Raw genomic sequence first — 23544 nt, 5'->3', positions numbered from 1 at the left:
TGGCTGGGGGTGATAGGGGACATGAATGGGGGCCTGGTGGAGGCTGCCCCTGGTGGCTGGGGGGTGGGGGTGGTGGGAGACATGAATGGGGGCCTGGTGGAGGCTGCCCCTGGTGGCTGGAGGGTGGGGGTGGTGGGAGACATGAGTGGGGGCCTGGTGGAGGCTGCCCCTGGTGGCTGGGGGGTGGGGGTGATGGGAGACATGAGTTGGACATGAGTGGGGGCCTGGTGGAGGCTGCCCCTGCACTGCTGGGGGGTGGGGGTGGTGGGAGACATGAGTGGGGGCCTGGTGGAGGCTGCCCCTGCACTGCTGGGGGGTGGGGGTGATGGGAGACATGAGTGGGGGCCTGGTGGAGGGTGCCCCTGCACTGCTGGGGGTGGTTGTAGACATGTGTGGGGGCCTGGTGAAGGCTGCCCCTGCACTGCTGGGGGTGGGGGTGCAGGGGGACATAAGTGGGGGCCTGGTGGAGGCTGCCCCTGCACTGCTGGGGGTGGGGGTGCAGGGGGACATGAGTGGGGGCCTGGTGGAGGCTGCCCCTGCATTGCTGGGGTATGGGGTGATGGGAGACATGAGTGGAGGCCTGGTGGAGGGTGCCCCTGCACTGCTGGGGGGTGGGGGTGGTGGTAGACATGTGTGGGGTCCTGGTGGAGGCTGCCCCTGGTGGCTGGGGGGTGGGGGTGCAGGGAGACATGAGTTGGACATGAGTGGGGGCCTGGTGGAGGCTGCCCCTGCACTGCTGGGGGGGGTGCAGGGGGACAGGAGTAGGGGCCTGGTGGAGGCTGCCCCTGCACTGCTGGGGGGTGGGGGTGATGGGAGACATGAGTGGGGGCCTGGTGGAGGATGCCCCTGCACTGCTGGGAGGTGGGGGTGGTGGTAGACATGTGTGGGGGCCTGGTGGAGGCTGCCCCTGCACTGCTGGGGGGTGGGGGTGCAGGGGGACATGAGTGGGGGCCTGGTGGAAGCTGCCCCTGCACTGCTGGGGGTGGGGGTGATGGGAGACATGAGTGGGGGCCTGGTGGAGGGTGCCCCTGGTGGCTGGGGGGTGGGGTGCAGGGGGACATGTGTGGGGGCCTGGTGGAGGCTGCCCCTGGTAGCTGGGGGGTGGGGGTGGTGGGAGACATAAGCGGGAAATGAGTGGGGGCCTGGTGGAGGCTGCCCCTGCACTGCTGGGGGGTGGGGGTGCAGGGGGACATGTGTGGGGGCCTGGTGGAGGCTGCCCCTGCACTGCTGGGGAGTGGGGGTGCAGGGGGACATGAGTGGGGGCCTGGTGGAGGCTGCCCCTGCACTGCTGGGGGGTGGGGGTGCAGCGGGACATGTGTGGGGGCCTGGTGGAGGCTGCCCCTGCACTGCTGGGGGGTGGGGGTGCAGGGGGACATGAGTGTGGGCCTGGTGGAGGCTGCCACTGCACTGCTTGGGGGTGGGGGTGGTGAGAGACATGAGTGGGGGCCTGGTGGAGGCTGCCCCTGCACTGCTGGGGGGTGGGGGTGGTGGTAGACATGTTTGGGGGCCTGGTGGAGGGTGCCTCTGCACTGCTGGGGGGTGGGGATGCTGGGAGACATGTGTTGGTGATCAGTAGTGCAAGGTGACATGTGGGTTGGCTGGTGGCCATGGCCATGGTGGATGGGTTGCCTGTGGGACATGAGCAGGGGTGCAGGGTAGTCCCCTGTGGTGTGGGCCGCCTGCTGGGGCCGTGGAGGGTGTAGAGGGAACACCTGGGAGGACCCACATGGCCAAATCACGTGTAGCATTGCCCGGCACCACCGAAATGCACGCACCCTGCTGAAATCGCGTGTGGAACTTCCCGCGCACCCCGTAGTACACGTACCCAGGCTAATCGCGTGTGGAACTTCCCACGCACCCCGTAGTACACGTACCCAGGCTAATCGCGTGTGGAACTTCCCGCGCACCCCGAAGTACACGTACCCAGGCCAATCGCATGTGGAACTTCCCGCGCACCCAGGAACACACGCACACGCTATTTTTCACACAGCGGGTGTCCGTGTTTGTCGGTACCCCTTTGCACCTCATTTGTCCTACAGGGCCACTGTATGGCCCATTCATCATGGCTGTATATGGGTGCTTTTTGTTAGCGCACATTTTGGCGCACATTTTTTTCAGGCGCAGGGGCGCTACCGCCTGCTTTCTTGTGGCGTACTTGTTTGGCCCTGTGCGCCTCTTTGACCGTGCGCTGGTTTGCCCTATTCGATTCCATGAATGCGGGTTGTAGGCGAGCGTGTGGGCGTTCCGCGCACTTGCCTCCTGTACTTCCCCCGTGACGCCCATATTTTCACGCGTTGTTCCCCATTCCGAGTGTTACGCCCCGTGTTCCGCCTACTTTTGTGATGTGCGCCGCGCTATGTGCGATTTCGCAGTGGCCGTGGCGCACGCTGTTGGATGACCTGTGCGCCGGCGTGCGCGGTGCACATTTTTAGCGCACATCCAATGTTTTTCTCGCGCACGGACTTCCATGAATCGATGTGCGCTGGTTTCCCTGCGATTTTCGCACTTACACTGCGATTTTCTCACTTTTACTGCGATTCGCACGTTTTGGCACCTCTGCGTGGGAATTTTCGGCGCACATTATTTCCATGAATCGACCCCTGGGTAAGAATGGGATGAAGGAGCCCAGAATCTGTGATGGGAACCAAGGGACTATACTTGGAGTAGGGTGTGGTGACGGTGCACAATAGTTCATAGCCATTTGGACTTACTGTCCATGTGGCATTTGTTTGGGGCCCAGCCTGCCCACATCTTGCTCATGGGGGCAGTCCTAAAATGATTGTAGACCAAGAAGATCAAAACCCTGGCTGGTGACCATGAACAAGTTGACAGACTAAATGTAGCTATGCAATTGTTGAATGGTCATATTCTCTGAATTTTATCCAGAAATAGCTTGGCCATTATAGGGAGGAAGTTGGCTAGGATTGATGGGACATCAGAAGGTTTATTCAAGAGAGGGGAAACACTTTTTTAAGTCTTAAGACAGCTAGAGTTTAAAGAACTGTTAACCGCTTCTGCAGTCAAGTGGCCATGAAAGCAATGTTTTCTATGATCTGTTAGGATGCACGTTCAGATTGTTATGTTATGTAATGTTATGTTAGTATATTTGTAATGTGCCAAATCCTGAGGGTCTCCAGGAGCCTGAGACTGGGTGGGAAGAAGCACTAGGTGATAGCAGAATTGTTTTTCATTTTTCTGAAACAGCGCGCTTTTCAGCTGCTTTCTAAAAGCCAGGTGATTTTCCATTTTGTGTAAGTGTTCCGGCAGGGCATTCCAGGTCTGTGATGCCTGCACATGAAAAGCACGGCCATGTCCACAAGCTCGCTTTATGTCATCTACTTCCAACAGACAGGCCTTAGAGGAACAAAGATTTCTTTTAGTTTGGTAAACCTTTAATCTATCCTTAAGGTAGGCTGGGGCACTACCAAAGACACACTAATGGCAGATGTACAGCAGCCTAAACTGGATCCGCTCCGATACTGGCAACCAGTGAAGCTTCTTTTGTGCCACCGATGTTGGTTCAGAGCGCTTCATCTAGTATATAATGCAGACCACAGCATTTTGATCTTTTGCAATTCTTGAATGTCTGTCTTGTTAGCGCCAATAGTCTACACGAGGGAGTATCACTGCTCTAACCACTTTTACGTGGTTTTCTATAGAAACTAGTGGAGCGACTTGCCGTAGCACCTTGAGGTGGTAATTAGTGCTTTTGGTGATAGCTACTACATGGGCGTCGCTGTCCACAACTGTCTTCCAGGTAAGTACCTAAGGTCTTTACCTTATGCAGGACCATATTCTGGCTGCCATTGATTTCAAAGCTGGAATTTAAAAGATCCAGTCTTTCTCTGTTTTGCCATGGGCCGAACAACATAGGTCTGGTCTTTGCTGCGTTCAGGCAGAGCAAGTTTGTTGACATCCAGTTCTTAATTGTCTGGTACACTGAGTCCAGCATCAGTTGATCCTTTACATAATCCCTACTGATCACCACTGTTAACTGAAAGTCATCAGCATAGTTGCAGAAGAATAGAGCCAAAGATTCTAGGTCCAAACATAATGGGAAAATATAAATATTGAACAACAAAGGAGAAAGGCAGGCCCCCTGGGGCACACTGCAGGTGATGGTTTCTGCATCAGACGCACTATCGCCCCAGTGAACGCGTGAACGACAGCCCTACAGGAAAGACTCCAGCCAATTTAGCGCCTCCAAAGAGAGGCCCCCCACGGTAGCTATCCGATCCAGGAGAATTCCATGGTCTAGCAAGTCAAAAGCTGCTGATAAGTCCAAGAATATCAGAAGCTTTTACTTGCTTTGTTCCAACATAGAGAGCATATGAGTCTGTAAGTCGAGCAGCACGCTTTCAGTGCCATGAAAGCTCCGAAAGCCAGACTGTTTTTTGTGTAGGATAAAAGCTCCCAAGACATAAGACTGGAGCTGTAAGGTGGCGACCTTATCAATTAAGTTAAGGAAAAAAAGAGTTTTGTGATGGGCCTAAGACTGGTTGCATAATTAGGTTCTAAACCCACCTTTTTTAATAGAGGGGTGACTGCTACATTTTTTATGGACTGTGGGATAATACCGGTTCAAAACGAAGAATTTACAAACCTACAGAAAAATGGGGCAAAAATGTCCTTATGCTCAAATATATTTTTAGATGGGAATAATTCTCCTGGTCAATTAGTGGGGTGCATGGTTTTAAGGACATTGTATATCGCTACCATGGTTAGCTCTTTAAACCTTAAACCAATGCAAAGTTTCGGCTGGAATTGGGTTTGTTGTTCCAGGTGTGGAGGGCCTGTTTTAATATTAGCAATATCCTCTTCCCCCATAGTCTGGTAGCTAAGTGGGGGGGGGGCTTTCTTAGTGGATTCCTCCATGATCTTTTTTTGGGCCTTTTTCAGTTTGTCAGAGAAGGCTTTCTGCACTCTGTTGCAGTCTTCATTAGTTGGTTTAATAGCAGGACTAGTAACTGCAGGTTTTTCCCAAGACCTAAATAATTCAAAGAGTTCCTTCATTTGATCCCTGGCATGGTTCATTTGGTTGTTATAGAAGCTACGTTTAGCTTCTAAGGTCTTTATCTTATATTCTTTATCTTTCTGTTTGCAGGCAGTGAGATTTTCCAAAGAATTTTCTCTCAACCAGACATGCTCTGCCTGGCTTTTGTTTGCTTTAAGGTCCATTAAGGCAGGGGAAAACCATTTCTGGTGGTTAGGCATGTCTCTGACAGTTCTAACTTTTAAGGGGGCAGTCTGGTCTAGCATATCTAAAGTTTCCTCATTATAGGTACAAATAAAGGCCTCAGGACCATCAGAGTCATTGGATTTCGTCATCAGACCCTTCATGCATTCGGCCAGAATAGGGGTAGTGACGGCCTTGAAATTCCTATTTAATATTTTTCGTACAGGTTTGTGTACTCTTTGTGTAGGGGCTGGGAGTTTCATTTGACATGAAACAATAGAATGATTTGACCATATACAAGGCATAGTAATAATATTTTCAATTGGGATGTTCCCACTACCAATCCAATCGAGGGTATGGCCTTTGGAATGTGTTGGTTCCTAATTATGAACTATTATTTGGTGACTTTTTAAGATTTTTTCAAGTTCCAAAGCTTTTTTATCCTTGGCGTCTCCTTTCAAGAGATTAAAATCTCCCAGTATGACTAACACAGAGTTAGCTGTTAACATAGTGTTAACAAAGTCCTCATTAATCTTGAGGGATTCCCCTGGCAGCTGATGGAGCAACACCAGGTTTATGCTGTGATTAAAATTAGGGATCAATTTAATATGTACAATGTCGCAGCCTCGCACTTAATCTTAGTCTCACGGGCCAAGCTCCTTTTTGCATACAATAGCTACACACCCTCAGAAGCTCCCCTCTCTGTGCTTCCCAAAAAACACATAGCCAGGGGGGGTCACTTGTGTGATGGTGGGGCCATGCGCCTCAGTAAGCCAGGTCTCTGTGATGCACATAATGTCCACGCTGTGTTCAAGAATATAGTTGTGAACCTCTATCATGTGCCACACCAAAAACTGGGTGTTCAATAGAGCCACTGTACATTTTGCAGGAAAAAAAAAACTTTCCTAGTGTAACATTAGGCATATGATAGTCTTCCACTGTAGCGCCGGTATCTACTGATGGATGGATTCCTACCTTGTCCGTACTGGTCGGCTTGAGAACAGATGTATGGGACGCTACGCTATTCTCAGCGGTAATACTGGAGGTGTCGGCAGTATTGATAGGGTATTCAGCCACTGGGGTCATTTTAAGTGCTTTCTCAAGAAGTATGGTGCAGTGAATGGACTCCCTTCGGGCTTTGGTTATGGCCTCCAGGACATGAGCAGCAGCCATCTAAGGAAACCGCAGCACTACGTCTGCACGTCCACGCACAGACTCACAAAGACTGCTTGTCGTGTGTACGCTGACGTTCGTGCCGGTTTTCAGGTGAAGTTCACTTCCGGGAACTACAACTCCTGCTGGGGAGTGTAGTTCCAAGCAAAAACGAAGCGTGCAGAGTTTGAAAACACTGATTCAAATCGCTTTGTTTGCTAAGCCAGGACAAAATTCGCCTGGAGCAGGACAGAAAACTGGCAACCTGCTATTACACAGTTGAAAACACAAATGTCTACAGAATCTAAAAACACTATTTTAAAGACAATTATTAATGTAGAGAATTACAGAGCATCTATAATGAGCTGGTAATACTGAACTATTTATACCTTTGTATGTAGAGCCCGCCTGCACCCGCGCATTCGCGCCGGGTTTCAGGTGAAGTTTGCTTCCGGGAGCTACAACTCCTGCTGGGGAGTGTAATTCAAAGCGAAAACAAAGCGTGCAGAGTTTGAAAACTCTGATTACCGCCCCTCCTAAACAATTAAAACTGCAGAAAATATATTAAAACATGCAGAATTTGTAAAACGCAGTGTAGAGGGTGGGGGTCATTACGGGGGAAGCGACTGATGGGAGTGGGAAGTTATATAGGGGGAACTAACCATTTGCTTTGCGGTAGTGTTGTGTAGAATACATATCATGTGCACAATAGGTATAACATGAACTAATGCTGCATTTAAGAGTAGGCCTGAGTCCTCACAGGCTATGGTGGGGACACAGAACACCAAGGCCTCAACTCTTGTTTGATTGTCACATTCCAAGTATCATGCACAGCAAGGAACACGCATATGTACCCACATATAAATGTATCATGTCTGGGATGAGAAAAGAGTTGCTTTGTTTGCAAGGAGCATGCTGATCTCAAAGTTTTCTGCCGAGTTCATGTTGATGACCAGGTGCACATCATGTGGTTAGGGGTAAAGATAGGGTGGTGTCATTTGAGTCTTATCAATTGCTTTGTAGTGTTTCAAGATGGAAGAGGCCATTACCCACATGTGGTGAAGATGGAGAAGACAACGTGACCATTTGGAAAAAGGGATATATGTAACTATTAGCATGTCAATTGGCGACAGCCAATGAGTGAGGGGGATGAATACTGTATATCGAGTATGTCATGAATGACGAGTTGTATGTTTATAAGACACACCATTTTGAAGACGATAGAGAGCTCTGTAGCAGTGGATTCGTAATACCCTGTCAAGATTCCTTTTGGTATACTAAATAAAGCTCTTGTTCTTCTAAAAAAAAAAGTGCACATGATCCCAAACTCCCACGCTAAAATGGAGGATTTCTGGCTGCACATCCGAAGGGGTTGCGCCTACCTGCAGCGACCAGTCCTCTTTGTGCGCAGCTTTGAGAGGTTTACAGGAGCTGTGTTATCAGAATTCCTGTCTGTTCTTTGGAGTGAGGCACTATCCCAGGATTGTGTAGGTCATTAACGAGATCCCAGAGGAGTTTGGGTGAGCATGCAGACGTAATTGTACCTTCTTCGGAGAAAAACAAGTAGGGTATGGGAAGGGAGTGTGACTGTTTGAGTGTACAATGAAGAGTGTGTATGTGTGTAGCGTGAGAGGATTGAATTGATATTTTGGAAACCCATGTGGTGTTGTATATACTTTAAGCAATTTCTTACATAGATGATTTTGGTGTAACGGGACTCTTTCATATGGTATTAGGGAGGAAGACAGTGCTGTGTAAAGGAGGAAAAGGGACACGGATAGAGACCATTTATATTTAGTGAGTCTGGGATCTCTCTGTCCAATATAAGAGGGGGGGGTGAGAATGGGAACTAGCTGTAATAGAGGCCTCTGTCGGCCTGGGATCTCCTTGCCCTATGTAAAGGGGGTGTTGGAATGAAAAGTAGATTTTATTTTGATTTTCTGTTGTTGTTGGTTTTTCTGGAGGCCAAGGAAGGGCCTATTGTGTTGTGCAATAGGAAGGTTGTGACAAGTGTGTGAATGCATGAGAGGGAAATGTGGAAGGGAGTGAGTATTGAGGGGTGAGGTTGTGTTGATGGGGGAGTGTGGCAAAGAGTTTGTTGGGTTGAGGGTGTTAGTAACATTGTAAAACAGTGATACAGGGGTGGATTTAATGAAACTGCAACCCTGTTGGAATATATGTGCAAGGCCCTTCCTTTGTATCAAGATACAATTCTCAAGTAGCATAAGGAATGGCTAGCTGAAACAAAGAGATGGAAGTTTAAGTCATGGCCGGAGCAGGGGACAAATACTAGAGACATAGTAAGTGATATGTACCCATTTTTGGCAGCTAAATATAAAGGGAAAAATTGAAAAACAGAAAGGAAGTATATGAACTATGGTAAATGGTGGAACTCCACAGTGTCTGCCTCTGTGAGGGCTAAGGCACCAGAGGAAACTGATACGAAACCACAGAAGGAATTGGTAGATGCACTAAGGAAGGTGGAAGGTGAACTGGCACGATTAAAACTAGAAAGGTGAGATGGACAGCGTACATCTGTAGGAACAGATGAATGCAGAGAGGGGGATATTTTGTTTCAGATAGATAGTACAGCCAATAACGATGTGCACATAGAGAACGAAAGAGAGGAAAGGAGGAGGCAAGAGGAAAGTGTGGACTATGTTATGGTACGGTCAGAGGGTGAATATGACTGTACACAAGGGGGTGGAGAGGAGTGGGATACTGTGGATGAGTTGGAAGAGGTGGAGTAGCCACCTGTGATTTTCCCACGAGTAGAAAAATTGTGGTGACCTAGATTACGAAATACATATGGGCATATAGCAGTGGATAAGAGGTCAGTGACGGGAAAAAGGAAAGTGTGGAAGATGATAGGAGCCCAGTTTCCATTATTAGGGACAGGGGAGAGCGCAGTACATACCATGTGACCGTTCTGATGAAAACAATCTCATAAAGGCACTCAGTCACTCACCGCTGGAGCGGGTAAGTGGATATATGCTTTTGATAAGCAAACAGCTGGTACCATCTTGGCTGTAGGGGATTTGAAAAGCCTGTTTGTGTCGATACTGGGAGATCAGGCTGATGACATATGGGTTAAAGCTCAGTACTTGGGTGTGAAGTTGGGTGACAATAGTCACGATGGAGCACATTGGCCCATCAGATGAAGTGGGTTATCTCAGTTCATCCGAGTTCCCCCAGGCCCCTTGAGGAAGCCCTGCATGTTAGTGAACTTTGCCAGCCCCTTTCACAGACATCACCTTGTGTTTGACCCCCACATCATCACAGGAGGTGGGAACAAATGCTGCAAGGTTCACTACAATCAAAACACAATGGGACAGTGGGTGGGCAACTTCACAAAATAGTTTCAAGGACAATTTAGGGTACATCCAAAGCAGTTAGCAGTTTGCATGGTTCTGTGCAGCATCATTTGTGCACTTTTGTCCTCATATTGCCACTTTTATGATAACATTAGTGGTGAAGGCATTTTACGCAGATTAACCTGCTTTTATCTGCTTTGCTGCTTAACTTGTTTTTATCTGCTTTGCTGCTAACTCACGTTTCTATATGTTTTTTTATTTAATATTTTTTGCATCTGTACACAAGTGCGAGTTAAATCCGAGTGTACATCTCCCTCTGAATGCACTTTACTCACCAAAAACTACACTACCTAGAAGCAGTAGTAGTTTTTGGCGCATATTTCCCCAGAAACTCGGCGCGAACGAGCCAGCGCGGACGGGGCAAGCAAGTAAGTGCAGGTCCGTGCACGACGGGAAGACAGGAAGATTATCTTCCGGGACCATGTGTATCGCTGAAGTGTTGTCTGCAATTGAAGTCCCCAGAGGTATACTTGATAAACATCGATCTATAAATACATTAAGTGCCCTCATTACAAATAACACTAACCGCACCGACCCCTATGTGAGTACTGACTTGCACAGTACACATAATGCTCAGCTCACGAAGGAGCTGACAGACTCTAACAGAATAGCGCATGTGCCGATTTACCGTCAGTGGGATGTATCTCAGCCTACAGATGCTATTCACACGACTCAGGGAACTAATCCCGTTGACCTAAATGAGCTCATTATAATACCCCCGCCCTATTGAGAGAACACTCTCATAAACTTAGACTTTAATATCACTGATGATGTAGTTTCTGACCCTAATAAGGGGAAAGAGGATGGTGGCACGCGGCACATACCTAAACCATCGGCCCCCTCTATTGCAAATCTGAGATTCCTCCTGCTTAACACCAGATCGCTAGTAAAACAGGCAGTTGAGGTTGCTACTCAAATACAGGAAAATAAAATTGATGTGTGCGCAATCTCTGAGACTTGGGCTCATACTGTGGCCGCGCCATCCCTCCTCTTGGCCATACCTCATGGTTATATAGGAGTGATAGGTTGAAGGGTAGGGGTGGGGGTGTCGCCTTTATCTATAAACTGTCCCTCACAATATGGGAAACCAAGGGTCAAGTCATGGATGGGGTCGACTCGCTCTGTGTGAAAATTGGGATGGATGCGGAATCTACCTTAAATGTGTTACTAATATACAAACCCCCAAGTATAACTGAGGGCTTTTCATCAAATCTTTCTAGCTTACTTCTCTCCCATATGAAAACCAATTCTGGTTTCTTGATTATGGGAGACTTTAACCTTTGGTTAAACCACACAGACGGCAATGCTGCGTCTGAGATGTTATTGGCGTTGGAGGAGTTAGGATTTGAACAAATTATATCGGCAACCACCCATAATTTAGGGCATACTTTAGACTTTAGACAGCCATCATGTCACAAGGTGAAGAGTAAGGATATCCTAGTCTCCCCCTGTCCTTGGTCACACCACTTCTTTGTCAAATTCACAATGACTGCTGAGTTCCCAAAGAAAAGAAAACAAAGAAGTGCTACTGAAATCCTAGCTAGCAACTTAAAAAACATCACATCTCATAAATTTGAACCTTTACTTCATCTGTTATCGGATTTGTCGGTTCTAAAATCCTTGGAGGAATTATCTAGAGCTCCTTCAACCTCACTAATATTGCAAAAACCTTAGCACCGCTAAAGAAAAAGATACCAAATGTAGAGAGTAAGCGGAACGCATGGTTCTCACATGAAATACAAAGTATGAAATCCCTTACTCTTAAGTATGTTCATGCTTGGAAAATCCACAGAACAATGGAGTCCCTCTGAACTTATATGAGTGCGGCTAAAAATTACAGATCGGCCACTTTGGAAGCAAAGAAAAACTTCTTTAATACCAGGATTTGAAATGCCCATTTGAACACTAAGGAGCTTTTCAGCATCCTAAAGGAGCAAGAACTAAGAAATCTTACAGTCCCTGAAGGACTGATTAAAGATAGGTCTGCTTGGTGTGATATGATGCAACAAGCATTGCTGGATAAATTGAAGAAAATTATAAATACTATCTCCAAGAAAAATAATAACTTAAGTCAAGAGACTGTAATAACAAAATCGTTTTTTGAAAAATCCCCTACTATACCCATTTGTAATGTTACTGCAATTTCAATGAGGACTTGGACACAATAATAAAACAGCTCAAATCCACCAAATGCAAAAGTGAGGTGTACTCAACAATGATTATTAAATCATGCCCTCCTACATTGCTAAGAGCCATATGTAAATTTATCAATGCCTCATTGAAAACCGGGACGGTTCTTCAGGATCGAAAAAAGGTGTGGGTGATGACCATTTTGAAAAAGCCAGGACTATCACCAGACCTGCGTAATAATTATTGACCTATCACCAACACTGCCTTTCTAGTGAAGATTCTATATCGTGTGGCCTATAAACAAATTTCAGCCGACCTAAAACCGCACCCTATAATAAATGACCACCAGTCTGGTTTTCAAGTAGGTTTTTGCACTGAGACCGCGCTCCTTGAGCTTAAATCTAAGCTACTAACCCGCATGGACAGGAATGAAGCATCATTGCTGATGCTGCTTGATCTATCGGCCACCTTTGACCTGGTGGACCATTCCATCATGTCCACGAGGTTAAAGGAAGTGACATACTTTTCGTCCCTTGCCACTCAATGGGTCACCTCCTTTCTTTGCAATCACGAAAGTAGAGTTTTCCTTGGAGAAGCTGAGTCTGATCCAATTATTGTTAGTTGCGGGGTACCCCAAGGCACATGTACCTCACCATGCTTCTACAATATTTTCACTGCCCCTTTGTTTGCTAGGTTGGCTCATGAAGGTGTGATTTTTACAAACTACACTGACGACACCCAATATGTCGTCCTCCTCATGGGGATTCAGGAAGTAGATGAAGCATAAATCAACAAGACATTTGACCTCATTGAGTCATGGATGATTTAAAATAAATTAGCACTCAATAATGACAAAACAGAGTTGATGATAATAGGATCTACTCATATGCTACAGAAATTGAGCACAGCATACAACAGTTTTCATACAGGTGCAGAAATGATTGCTCTGCTAAAGAAAGTGAAAACCCTTGGAGTAATACTTGATCAACATCTTACTATGAAATCCCACATAAGTAATCTGGTATCATCCTGTGCATATTATGCAAAATGACTAGCTCATTTAAGAATTTTGATCTCCCAAAAGAATGCTGAAACGATTGCCAGAGAAATCATTGGGGCAAAAATCGACTGTTGCTCTAGCCTACTCATTGGCATTGATAAAACTAGTCAGAATAGACTTCAGGTCCATCAGAACGGAGTGTTTAGAATAGTAATGGGGCTTAAGCGCAGAGACCATGTTACAATGACCTGACACACTCTACATTGGCTACCAATCAAAGTGAGAATACGCTTCCGGATCCTTATCTTCATACAAAAGTGTAGATCGGGAAAGCTGCCTGAATATCTACAGCAGCTTCTTGCCGCAAGATCCTATGGTAGATCACTGAGATCTAATAATCAGAACCTCCTAGTTTTTTTAAAACATTTTATTGATTTTTACAACAAACAAAACTTAACCATCACACCCGACATTTTAAGCACAAGATTCTTAGCGTACAGTTGCATGTTCTTAATTACTGTCTTCCCCCTAACCCCCCTTTAACTCAAGCTTCCACCTCATTACCTTAGTTTTCCCTCCTCCTATTGGGGTTAATCCCCTTTGCCATTCTCGGATGTATCAAGTTCACTAGAATTGTCATGGGAGGGTCTCGACAATGTGGCTACCATTTGTCTCCATGCTAACAGAGGTCCCACTTCATCATCCTCCCCTTTGCTGGCTGCCTCATACCATGCTACAGTCTCGGCATCTGCCCATTTCAGGAGATTGTTCCACCATACCTCTAGCCTGGGTCTATGCGCTGATTTCCAGCCCATGGCTATTCTCCTTTTGGCCAGAATGTAGGCCCGGTCCTTGAGTTTGCAAACATGTTTCAAGTTACGTGGTCTGGTAAATCCCCCAAGCATGAATGCCCATACAGATTCCACATCCAGCTTAATTCCCTTTTCTGATAGTCGTAGCTTGACTTCCTCCCAGAATTTGCCCACCTCCGGGCATGCCCAGAACATGTGGATCACCCCGGGGTCCACCTCCCTGCGCTTGGGACATTTTTGTACTTCTGCACTCTCAAGTCTGGCGATCCTTTGGGGGGTCATATATGCCCTCTGGGTGACATACAGCTGAATCTGCTGCAGTCTCGCATTCCTGGACACCTTTTTTATGATATCTCTGGGCTCCTGCCCACTGCCCGTCTTGCATGGGTTCTCCTGCTTCCTCCTCCCAGTCCCGTCTCAATTGGAGCAACTCCTTACCTACAATAGACATCAACAATTCCTATATCCGGGATATTTCATGCCCTCCTTCCGAGATATCGTACATCATTTCTATGGCAGTGTCAGGTTGTTCTGCTAGTGCTATTTCGGACCACGTTTCCTTCACCCGTTTGATTATTCTGGTATGTGTGATATATTGCCCCGTATGTACCCCACTTTCTTCCACCATCCTTTGGAAGTCCAGTGCCTTCCCCTCTTGCCATATATCTCCCAGGGTCGCTAGGTCTACCGGCTCCCAGTGTTTGCAGATCCCTTTCCTCAGTTGCTCATCCCCCCTGCATAGCGCCACAAGTGGTACCTGCGGATAGCATGGAGTCGGGTTTCCCACAGCTCGGCACGCCTTGCGCCATATCTTCCAGCCCAGCTCTGGCAACCCTGATCTCCCATGCAGCTCTGACTTGGGTAGCCATATCAGTCCTTTTAAGAAATAAGGGTCACATTCTCCCCTCAGCAGTCTAGACTCTGCTGTCTCATCTTCTGACAGCCACCTAGTAACATATTGTAGCTGCCCTGCCAAGTTGTATATCTCAAAGTTCAGCAGGTTTATGCCCCCTCTGTATTCTGCAGTTTCCAAAGGGCTACTCTGTTTCTGGAATTATGCCACAAGAATCCTCTACATAAGCTTTGGAGTTTACTAAAAAAGCGTTTGGGTACCATGTATGGGATGTTGGCGAAGAAGTGTAGTAGCCTAGCTGCGACCACCATCTTGAGCAAGGCCGCTCTTCACACCATGGCTCGGGGGAGCTTTGCCCAAAACCTAATGCTATTCTTGATTCCTTCCACTGCCCTCTCTGTGTTATATTTATGCTCGTCTGCGATCATGTGATACATGTGATATATATTAATCCTCAGGTATCTAAATGTTCTAGTCTGCCAGGCTATCTGCAGCATGGGTAAGTTCTCCTGTGGGACTCTTCTGTACCTCCCCAGGGGGAACATGCATGAATTTCTGGGATTCACCGCTATGCCCGAAAGGGTCGTGTAGCGCTCCATCACCTCCAGGATGTATTGTAAGTTTTCCTCTGGGTACCGCAGGTATAGCAGCATATGATCCGCATACAATGATATCAAGTGCAGTATCCCCTTAGTGTAGACCCCAATCAGAACCTCTTAGTTATTCCCAAATGCAGAACCATAAAAGTGTCCAATAGACCCTTCTCCGCAATTGCCCCCAAAATCTGGAATGAATTACCACCAGACCTAAGAGACCTGGAATGCACAGAAACATTTAAAAAGAAATTGAAAACCCACCTGTTGACTTAAGTAACTAGATTTCAACCCGGATACCTAACTGTAGGGCTGATCCGTTATCTGTTGTATATGTCTTGTTGCGCCCTCAAGCCCCAGGGTCCATGGATGCGCCTTATACATTTTCTAACATAACATAACATTTCATTACGTTAGTCCCCAAGTGTAGGCAGTGTTACAGTACACATATCCGGATACTCCTGACCTCCAGTCGATCATGCAGAGGACGATGCAAGATGATGAGGATCCTGCCCAGTATTTACTGCATATACAAGAGATGTGGAGGGCAGAAACGGGAGATTCCTGGGACTGAGCAATTCCATTTTTCTATTTCGTGGTAAAACCAGGGCTTTTGAAGGAGGTACAGAAGGCACTCAACAAGACAGTGAGGATTGAGGCAAAGGGATGGGTGGAAATTCAGTCTATTATTATACATCCGTGTAAACGGTTGAAAGGAAAGGAGAAGGAAACCACACAGCAAGCGCAACCGGAGGAAGCACAACTGGTTCAAAAGAAGCTAGCAAAGTTTGCATTGGAAGGGGCTGCAGCAAATGTTCAGACAGAAAGATCGGCAGAGTTTAGGGTGGTTCAGGCCGATGTGCAAATGGCACCTGTGTGGAGAGGTGAACATGATTGGGCAGGTGGATGTCAGCACCAGTATCAAGGTAGGGTTTCTGGGGGATTTCAGTGAGGTAGAGGGGGCTTTTCAGGGCCCCCAGAGGGATGAGGAGGTTTCGTAGGAATGCGGCCTCAGGGAGGAGGAGTTGGTCAGTGTTGGACTTGGGGGTGAATGGGTTATTTTTCAAGAGAATGCAGAAGTGGGCAAACATTTGCATACCCCCAGCAACAGATGTATCCTTATCCCCAGGGTGGTCCGGCCCCATGACCCCAGTCGTACAGACCATTACCCACATCAGTCACTTATGGTGTGTCATTGCCCGTTGGCCCGCCTACTCCACCACAATCTTTCCCACAATTGAAAGCTCCAGGCTCCAGTAACATGCCGCCACATACAGTGCATCAAGAACAACAGCAGGGTCATCAAATACTAAATAGTAACACTGTGCTGAATGGCACAGTGACACAATACCAGGGGGCCACTGTGGTTGGAGAGAAACCATTTGTTTTCCAAGGGACGAACACATATCCAGATTAGGACAGCCCACAGAGAGCCTTAGCGTGCCCAATCCTATGAGTCATCGCCGACCCAGAAAAGGACCCTATGGTGGAAGTGCAGATAGGAAATAAACCATTCATTTTCATGGTGGACACAGGTGCAACCAAATCATGTATTAGTGAGGCAGGATTCCCTTTATCAGGCAAAGTCATGGATATGCAGGTCTTCTCTGGGGCAATTCAATCAGTTCCTTTTATGAACATATTACCTATCAAGGTCTGGGGCAGAGAGGTGTGGGCCCCCTTGTTGTACTCCACTGTGACCCTGATTCATTTGTTTGGAAGGGATATTTTGAGTAAGCTCAACATTATCATCTTGTTTACTGCAAGGGGCGTGGTATGCTTAACACCCAGTATGTGTACCGTAAGGGTAATGTTGACTTTGCATGCATTGGGCATTGAATCTGCAGCAAGAGGAATACCAGTGTTCAGGCCTACCAAACCCCAGGAAGTAGTTTCAGGAACAATCATCATACTTGACATAGAAGGGGTTCTTGTGTCAGAGTACAGGATTTTGTTGACAGCAGTTGATTCTGATAAAGTAGATAGGCACATAGTTTTGTGTATTGACCGTACGATACCAATGAAACATTTATCAGATGAGGACCTTTTTGAGAATAAAGAAAAAAAGCGGGAAATAATATATTAAGTGTGTGTCCCTTGTGAGATTATGATACATTACAGACACATGACCTATTTTATGTTACTGGTAGGGAATGCTCCCTCCTTTGCTTCAGAACATTGGTCTCAGGTACCTGAAAAGCTATGGATGAGAAATCTGCATGACGTGGGGCTTTTACGGAGTGTTGCGCTAACACATATCACCTTGAAACCTGGCGCCATGTTGCCTAGAGTTACACAGTATCCCTTTTCAAAAGCAGCAGAGGAAGGGACCTATGACACGATAATGGCCCTCTTGCATCAGGGTATTATAGTGCCATCCAATTCACTGTGTCGCACAGCCATCTACCCAGTGAAAACATTGAAGGGGGCCAGTTGGAGGATGATTCAGGATTAGCGCCCCCTCAATGATGTAGTATTGGTAGATTCCTTGGTGGTTCCTGACCCCACCACAATATTGTGTAATATGCCTGTTGATGCAACCCATTTTACTGAGGTGGATTTGAAGAACACATTTTTCTCAGTACCCTTGCATCCAGTTTCACAATACCTCACATCGTTTATGTTTGCCGGGAGCCAATTCCAACATATTACACTTCCTCAAGGGTACTGTGAGTACTTGAGTACCTTTAACAGACTGTTACATGAGGATTTGGGAAGAATTATGTTCTCAGTATCATAATTCAATATGTGGATGATTTACTAGTGTCCAGTACTACCGAACACCAGTGCAAGGAAGACTCTATTGCTTTGTTGCAATTGTTGGTCGACAAACGGTACAAGGTGGACATAGCAAAGTTGCAATACTGTCAGCAAGGGGTGTTGTATTTGGGTCAATTGATTTCAGTGAATGGTAAAAGAGTGACTCCAGAATGCACAGAAGCAGTGTGTGCCACCCCCTGCTGGTGACGGTTAAGGACATGCAGACGTTTCTCAGTCTGTGTTATTACTGTAGAGCATGGATTTTTGATTACACATCATATACTAGACCATTGCTTCAGGCCCTCAAGGAAGCACAACAGATACAAAATACTATTATATGGACAGATTAAATGGTTACTATATTTCCAGGAACTGAAAAAATGTATTTATACTGCTCCTGTACTGGCGATTCCTGATTATACTAATGAGTTCTATCTTTTCTCACATTCTAATGGCCAGATGATGACCACAACCCTTACTTAGCCTGTTACAGTGGCATGCTGGATTCTGTCATGCAAGAGCAGTTTCCATGCAAACAAGCATTTGTTGCTGCTGCTTTTGCCATTGAGAAATCTGCTACTTTTGGCATGGGGTATTATGGTATGATATGACATTCTTAATGCACCTGTACACAAGTATTTCTAGGCACAAGGGTTGTAAGTACAGACCAATAAGTGCTGGGGGAGCCCGGAGGCAGTGCAAGGGCCACTGCACATGCAGGATCCTGGCCCAAGTTCAGAGGGTAGCCAGGTGACCAGTGCACGGAGCAGTCAGGGAAATCAACAGGGGAGAGGCAGATAGAAAGCGGAAGTGGTAGCGAAAAGGAAGGTCTTGAGTTGCTTCCGGAACCAGAAGTGGTTCTGCAGAAGTTTGAGAGAGGCAGGGAGGCTGTTCAGAGTGAGGCCCCCCAATCTCTGCTAGAAGAAGCGTCTGACCCTTAAGAGAGTTGGAGGTGGATGGGCAGAGAGCTCGAGAAGGAAGATGTTTAGGAAGAGGAAATTGGAGGTAGTGCAGTCCCAGGCCACAGAAAGCCTCACGGATGATGCAAAGGGTTTTGAACTTGATTCTTGAAGCCTCAGGCATCCACTGAAGAGATTTCAGAGCTGTATTTCAGAGCTCGAGAGATACAATCCCTGGGCTTGAGTCTCGCAGTCCTGTTCTGGATAAGCTGTAAAGGTCGAAGAGTAGAGACAGGCAGATTTTGAAAGAGGCTGTTGCAGTAGTTCAGCCTAGAGAGAACCAGGGCTCTGGAGACAGTAAGCTCCTGGAGGAAAGTGAGAAAAGGATGAATACCTCTGAGGAGGTGCAGTGGATAGTTTGACTTCTTAGAGACGTCAGAGATGTGAGGAGAGAAGGTGTGTGTGGAGTTGAAGGTGACATAAAGGTTCTTAGCTCACAGGAAGGAGCAGGAAGAGGGCTCAGAGTGGGCAGGCACAGAGAGAGAGGAAAGGTGTGAGCTTTTGATGTGGTACGTCGAACGAGCTGTCTTTGCAATACTAGAGAGATCTAAATCCACATTGACCACGCAAAGTGCTTCCACATATGAATTGATTCTCTCAAGTTCATCTATTCATATTGTTCATTTTATTACAGTATATCGAGCTACTTTCTTGACTGAACCCATTACTGATGATTATGAGGTGCAAGACTATATTACATACGATGGTCCTAATGATGATATTCCCAAGACAGGTGACTATGCTTTAGATCAGAGAGAAGTATTCTTTGTTGATGAGTCCTCAACTATTAACCAGGAGACCAGCCAGTGACATATTGGGGCAGCAGTGGTATGACTAGTTGACGGCGAATATAACAGTTTTGTGCAGTGGAGACTACAAGGTCATTATTCAGCACAGACATTGGAAATTATTGCTCTTATTGAAGCACTTGAGGCAGCGCATGGGTGCCGAGTTACAATTTATTCTGACTCGACCTATGCTAAAACAATTGTTAATTCGGGGTTGTCGAGATGGATGAGAAGAGAATTTCTTAGAGCAGATGGGTCCCCAGTGCAGCATACGGCCGTGTTGGATCAGTTGATTCATGCCCTGTCGCATCCCATGCTTGCCACAGTCATCAAGTATGCCACCACACGCGTAGTGCAGACTTCGTCTAACTCAGGAACAAAGCAGCAGACACAGCAGCCAAACAGGTCACTTATTTGCCAGTACCAGATATTCCTGAGAATCCAGTGTTTGTAAAAATGCAGTTGCAGTTAAAGGTTGCATATACTGATCTTCCTGTTAGTGAAATAATTGAGATACAACATCAGGTGTCGCAAAGTGAGAAGTTGTTGTGGCAAAGAAGGGGGTGTGAACTGTCTCCAACTCACTTAGTATGGAGACAGACCAGTACCCGGAAGGTGGTAATTCCCCAGGATTTGGCCTTAGTGGTATTCGATCAACTTCCCTACCCTGTCCACATGCCCAAACAGCATATTGACGCAGATATACAAGAGAATTGGTATGTGCCCAATATTCAGGAATTGTTGTCTATGTTCATGTCAAATTGTGCAGTTTTCCAGATGTACAACACTTGGCAAACATTCAAAACTTTGATGGGCACACTGCTGCATCCAATTGGCCCATTCTGTTACCTCCAAATTGACTTTGCAGATATGGGTGAGAGATGTAATTCCTTCGGTTACCTCCTACTTGTGGTATGGCCTTTCTCCCATTGGTGTGAGGCTGGTCCATGTGCACATTCTGATGCCAAATCAGCTGCCATGTTTTTGGTGAGAGAAAAGTTCTCCCGATGGGGAGTGTGCAAAACACTTAAAAGTGACAATGGCACCCACTTCTTTAATAGGCTTTTCAAGGAAATTGCAGCTCTTTTAGGGATTAAACACAAGATGTATTCTATTTATCACCTGCAGGCCAACAGTGTTGTACAAAGGATGAATGCTTTACTGAAAACAAAGTCGTATAAGCTCTGTGTTACCCTGAAGAAAAACTGGGTGCACTGCCTTCCCTGGCCCTGTTCATTTTAAGGAATTACAGTACTGGGTACATTTTGTCTGATGCTGGGAAAGCACCGCAAACATTGCCACCAACCACAAGCATTTTATCTGAGTGTTTTTAATGAAGGGATTTTTCTTTAGATAATAACGATTTGCTGCATCTACCTTTCAAGAATAGTTACGTTTTACTGGTTGAATATTTTACTGATATTTTAGGTTTTGTTGGAGAGTAGTTTTTTTTTGGTGTGGAATTTTTCTTGGTTTATTTTATACTTGTCTAGTGAAGTTATATAGTTAGGTCATATAAATGGGGATGGTGGTGTAATATAAAGGGATACTATGAAGGCAATCAGTTTTTTACAACAATCAATGTCGTGATGCTCCATCACCAAGTGATGTTTATATGACCACAGTAGTGAATTTTAAGTGGATGAGAATACAAGATGCAATCATATGGAATTTAAAGTTACGAGGCAAAAGGGCTTTACATCAAGAAAATAAATACAATAAGTATAAAGGTGGAGTATTCGATACAATGTCTATGCGCATCACCCAGAATTGTCTAACATGTGTTACAGCCATATGAACTCTGTAGGGAAACAGAGGTATAACGGGAGATGTTATGTCTACTCCTCATCCCAAACATGTCTGGGGCACCCAAAATGTTAGTGCCACAAGAGATATTGCCTTTGGAGGTCCAGTGTTTGGTGCATTTAGCACTGTGTTGGGTTTTCAGTCTGTTCCAGGGGCACAAGGTACAAGTTGCATTGATGGACAAAGATGGATAGAAGTGTGGAGAAAGAAGTATGCCAACGATGGCAGTTCCGCCTAATACAAGCCACGGGCCAGGTTAAAATTGGATGGAATGTTGTTTGCTTTGTAAAGGTGGGAGATGGCAGTGGTGAGGTGTGCAGAAGGGGGGTTGGCACTGTTTGGAGAAGAAGTTATTTATTTCAAATTTACACAGTAAAGTACAGTATAATGCAAAATAAACCAAATATTTCAACCATTCAGTACAAGGAAATTCGAGTACATTTGGCATTTTACCAGAATTTGAATCAGTTTCACAAGATCAGCCACAAATTATTAACAAAACAAAACATTAACAACTCCAAAAGGGAGTAAAAAAGGCCTGGACAGTGTACTTATTCTGAGGGCAGCCACATAGCTAGGCAGTGATTCAGGAATGTGGTGAGCAGGTTTCAAATAAAACATTTGCGTCCGGATTGGCCCCGAAACTTCAAGTCAGGTCGAGATACAAATTTAAAACTACAGCTTAAACATCAGTGGTTTGTAGTGCTCAGGATGCCATATCATCCGATGGATTGAACATTGCAAGAACAAGGGGACTGCAGGCCTCAAAGGTATCGGAAGTCAAACTGGCGTCATTGCTCAAAGATCAAAGCTAGGTCGTAGTTTCAGCTACGGACCATTGCTCAAATTCCTTCCGCCATACCGTATTTTGGGGGCCCCGCATGAGTTTCCAAGTTATGGCTATGTGTCTTTTTGCCAAGACACACACAAGGCCCATAAACGTGGTTATGTGGCAATATTTATTTGGTCTGGGATATGCGCCCAACAGGCATTCAAGTGGACTCCAAGTGTACCTTAAAATTCCAGCTGTTATGCAGGATTTCTGCACTTGTGACTGGAAATTGCCCAACCTACAGCACTTCAGAAACATGTGGATCAGATCAACCCACTCCATGTGGCATCAGGGACAATTTGATGGTTCCTTTCCATCGAATTTGGCCACTCTATGTCGGGTCATGTGGGTGTGGTGGAGCATGTTTAGCTGGACGAACTGAAAGCAGCATTTCTGGACACATTTGAAATAAAAAGCAGTGCATAGTCCCACTGTTGATCGGTGATGTTGTGGCCAACATCTATCTCCCACCTCGCTTTCAATTGCACATATATGTTGCTTGTCAAACCTTGCAAACATCCCTACAACCTGGACACAGGGCACCAGCTGTCTTCAGCTCATAAAGTAAAGTAAGAAGCGCCAAAGCTTCAGACTCAGCAGGCCACCCTTTTCACTTTCTCTAAGCCACCTTCATTATTTTCAGATACCTGAGAAATTGGCCCTTTCCTTTCCTCCGCATCAGACTCTCCAAGTCCCTAATCACCCCATTTTCATATAAATCTCCCATTGTAAACAGGCCAAGTTCCTCCCACATCCTAGCAGCACTCAATTCAGCTGTGCTATCACAGACATCAGCAACTATGGGAACATGTGCTGAATAAGGATGTTGTAGAGGTAGTGACTTCAGCAATCTAATCCAGACCTGTCTGCCCAATTTTATCAGTAGGGCCTGGGTACCTGTGCATCTATCCAAAATCCACAGTACCTCTTTTTGCCAAGCAGGGCGCAACAACAACTGGAGCAGTCTACCATCTGGGGTGAGGTCATCAGATAGCCACATTGCCAAGTGGTCCATCTGAGCAGCCATATAATAAAGCTCAATTTTTGGTAATTTTACACCCCCATCTCTATAGGGTAAACATAAGGTATCAAGTGTAATCCGGTGCCAGTTCTGTCCCCATTGAAAGTCTCTGATCACAGCATCTAAGGATACATGCAGCATCTATATAGTAATACACATTTGTGAAGGCATAATGCAGCTTTGGGAGGATTATCATCTCACCTATGGCTACCCAACACATAAGGGAGATTGGCAGCTTGTCCCAGAACTTCTCAAATCCCTTAACACTATCCAATGCCTTGAGTGTGT

This window comes from Ambystoma mexicanum, chromosome 6q (genome assembly GCF_040938575.1).
Source record: "Ambystoma mexicanum isolate Mex_15411 chromosome 6q, UKY_AmexF1_1, whole genome shotgun sequence".
NCBI classification, from domain to species: Eukaryota; Metazoa; Chordata; class Amphibia; order Caudata; family Ambystomatidae; genus Ambystoma; species Ambystoma mexicanum.
This window is presented reverse-complemented; position numbering follows the sequence as displayed.